Source organism: Phalacrocorax carbo, chromosome 2 (assembly GCF_963921805.1).
Source record: "Phalacrocorax carbo chromosome 2, bPhaCar2.1, whole genome shotgun sequence".
In the NCBI taxonomy this organism is placed as follows: domain Eukaryota; kingdom Metazoa; phylum Chordata; class Aves; order Suliformes; family Phalacrocoracidae; genus Phalacrocorax; species Phalacrocorax carbo.
The window spans coordinates 140,627,187-140,631,275 of NC_087514.1; positions in this window are offsets into that span (position 1 = coordinate 140,627,187).

The window sequence follows — 4,089 nt, forward strand, 5'->3', positions numbered from 1 at the left end:
CTGCAAAGCCCAGGCAGAGACCTTTGCTCACTTTGAAGTAGGACAAGGCTGAAAGCCAGATTGTTTCTGCAAGAGCCGTTTCAACACCCGCGCCAACAAATCCAATGATGTCATTTTGACATGAATTTTTCTTAGCAGCTGAGAAAATCAATATACCTGGGTGTCACCGCAGGAATGTTTCTACCTTTTCCTTTGTAAAAGGTACTATGCATATGTATTCTTGAATCACTTGAGGTACCACCTCTTTATTAGGTAATTATAGTGAACTCCAGTTTTCTAGCTAGTTGGTGACACTGTGTGTATATGTAGTGGTAGGGTGTGAGCAGGGACTTTGCCTTGCCCTGTGGCAGCTGCTTTGCAGCTGTAGGAATCCCAGCTCCCTGCTTTGGAATGGGGAGCTGAGAAGTGGTTTTTAACTCTAGCAGAGCTGAAGCATGCAGGGTTTAAGAAACTGCTGAGGTCTTTGAGCAAGCCATCTGCAATTTCCCTTTGATCAGCTAACAGGGTTAAAGTGATTTTAGGTCACAGACTTTGTAGAGAATCTTGTAATTTCTATGACTGGCAACTTTTGAAGCTTTTCCCCTCATCTTTCAGTATGTCTTGCTTGTGATTTCTGCCTGGTCTTGTGTAAGCAGCTTTCTTGCCTGCCAGTTTTCATTTTTACCTGAAGCTCGTGCAGCACCTGCATGTCAGCAGCGATCTGACAGATGTGCCCTTTTCATTAACATACTCCTAAGATCTGCATTTGGCAAAACTGACGAGTTCTGTGTAAGATCTCATTAGTCTCTCTTTGAAACTTTCCACACTGTGTTGAGGACACCTTCTGCTTGTTTCTACAGTTAGACAATAGCAATGTTGAGGTTGGTCTCTAGTTGATTCCTCTTGTCTGCCTTGTCTTCATGCTGCATGTCCTCTTCTGAATTTGATTCAATATTTGTAAAGCAGCTCTGGGTCAATGAGTGCTCTCTGACTCCTCACTAGTCATCGACCAGATTTGCCCGCAATGCCCTCCACAGCTTGGGTCCCTCAGACCTCTCCATAGCCTGAAGGCTCTAGTTAATACTATCATGTCTGTATTGCAGGCTTCTCTATTTAGTCAGATCAGCCCCCCAAAAGTGCTCTAGAACAATATTCTGACCTTTAATCTGTGGTGTAAATCCATTGTAAATACTTTGGCAATGCAGATATCAGTGAATTTGCATCAGATTAACATCAGTATAAGAGAAAGCAAAATCTGAATAAAAAGAGAGTTTCAGCTTTTTTAAAGCTTGTTTGGTAAAAAAGATTGTGTTTCACTAATAACTCAAGCATGGTGCATTTTGAAATTGTTTGTTGTAAAATCCAAATCTGCACGTACATAGCTTCTGTACCTTATCTCCTAAAAAAGGTGATAGTATGTGATAGAGAAGCACATGCAAAGGGCATATCTTTCACAAGTGAAAGATTTAAAACTTCCAAAGTTTTTGGTAGAAATGATTCCCTTTGTCTTTAGCCATGTAAATTCTACCTTTTATTTTCTTAGCAAGTTGTCTAACTTCCCTCTAACATGAGTGGAGAGAGGGAGGCTAGGCATCTACAGAGTGCTACTTGTTCTACTTCACCCATGCTTCTCCTGGTGGAATAAATACACACTTGGACCTGTTTACAGAGGGCTGCTTTTCTTTCCTTGTTTCAATGACTAAATTAGGATAAGACTTACCCTGTCTCCCTGCTCTGCTCACTTCTTCCCCTCCCAGGCTTGGTACATATCCCTCCAGAGCTGATTATGGGCACACAACTCATTCCTGCTTTTAGTTGTTGTACTACATGGCAGGAGGTGACTCCCAGGTCTCTTCTGAGTGCTCTGAAGGCAAAGAGCTCAGGGGAATTTGTAACAGACCGAAGAGCAGCCATGTGATTTCTAGTATTGCTGCAGCCACATGTTTTCTAGCATTGCTGCAACTACTTGGCCAGCCGGGGGGGTGCTGGGGAGGGGAAGCTGCAGCGGATGCTGGCAGTGCCAGCGGGCAGACCCCGGGTGGCTGGGACCGTGCTGAGGAGGTAAGCTGTGGAGAAAACCAGGCTCTTTCTTCAGTCAAGGGTGACTTGATGAGCAGCAACTTCAAGGGAGGTTCACTCCATCTACCTTCAGGCATCTACAGAGGAGATTTCTGCACTTGAATTAATCGCTGTAGTCACCTTTCCCAATGATTGCAGAGATTTATTGATCTATTCTAGACACCTTTCATATGAATGGCTACCTCAGAGTAACTCTTTTCCTGCCCTGACTATACAGGGTTCCTAGGGCACCCACAGGGCTCAATATCAGCAAAAAATATGGTAGAAGCACAACTAACTTCAAGGGAAGACAGGGAAATACTTGACAGATAGATCTATTAGGAGTTTCTAAATAATTAATGCTCATCATACTGAGCTGAAAATAATTAGGAGCAGGGAAAGAAAGTTGGGAGATTTATCCACCTTGCTCACCATTTCCTTACTCTTCCCTAAACCCCTGCCTACTGCCTCTGTTCACTTTGGAGCTAGACGAACCCTTGGTCTGACACAGTATGGCCACTCTTTGGATCTAATGACCATTTTTGATGTCTGCATCTCCCTTGTAGATATTTACAGTTTATCAGATGAATTGCACCCACCTCGTGCCAAAAACGAGACCCAGACAGCAAGCAGTATGTGCTCTTGCAAATTAAAATTAAACTGTGGTGTAAATAAACTGCCAACAAAGAGGTGCTGCAGCAAGCTGAGATAACAAATCATTGCAGTGTAAGACTTTTCATACTATTAAATGATACATTCAGAATAAGGCACCACATGTTTTATGATCTGATCTATACCACAGAATACATTTTCAAAAGGTACATGTGTTCATAGGGAAGGCAAAGCCCGTGGCTTTAAGATTGGCAGCATTCGTAAACGGTAGTGCTGAACAGTGGCTACTGAACTTTATTTTGTCATCCCCATATCCCAAAACTTTAAACACTGCTTCCCACCCATCCTACCACATACTTCTAGGACTGAAGCAGACTTCATTAGAATGAGATTTGCTTGCACAGGCAAAAAATAAAACAATCCCTTACCCCCGCCAAAAAAAAACCAAACCAATCCTACCTACCTGTAATTCCAAAGTTCAAAGGACCAGAAAGAGGAAAAATTATATTCCAAAAAATGAGGGGGAAGATATTTTAGCACTGTTGCCTTAAAAGGCACTAATGACCTGTATTTCCTCCCCTCCCCTGCCACGCTTTGCTTGAAGCCTTACTGAATGTGGACCATCTGCTTGGCCTTGAGGGCAAGGGCAAGAAAAGCAGAGAAGTACTTTTCAGTGATTTGCAGAGAAGCACTTTTTAGTGATTTCTCAATCATTCAGACGAGTGCAAAGGAATCTGAGCCTTGCAGGTGAGGGCATTCACTGTGCAGAGGAGAATGATAGCTGCCGCGGGAGGGCATCGACCTGGCAAGGTGTGTTCTCCAAAAAAGCAGAAGGCACAGGGAAGCCAACGCTGCAGCTGATGCAAAAGCAGACTGCTGCACGGGGTACCCCGGCGCCCCGAAGGCAGCCACGGCGGCTTCTGTAGCCCTTCTCCCGCGTGGTGAAGAAAGCTGATGGTGGGAGCCTGGCAGTGAGAGCAAGCACCGGTTTTTTGGGGGAAACTTTGGTATTAGCATGTGTATCTCAATACAGAGGTGTACACGGACTAGCTGTACACTCTGCATCACGCAGCCTTTGTCTAACACACGTATTTTTAGACAACACATGTATTTTTTTTTTTTTTAATACCAGAATGTGGAACTCGGTCCTCTTGCCCATCGCGTGGGTGCTGTGAGAGGGAGCCTGCAGAGCGGCACCGACCCTGCCTCCTTCTCCTGCCGTTCCCTCCCGGACCTGCGACTTGCTGGCCGGGGCAGCGGGCTGCCAGAGCCCCGTCTGCAGGGAAAGTTACGCGGTTCCCCGCCACCGGGCCGGGCCCCGCTCTGCCGGGGGAGGGGGGTCTGTGTGTCTGTGTGTCTGTGTGTCCGTGTGCGTGCGCGCGCGCTGCCGGCGGTGTGTGCAGCGCCGTGCGCCGGGGGCGGCCCGGGCCGGCGCGGCGG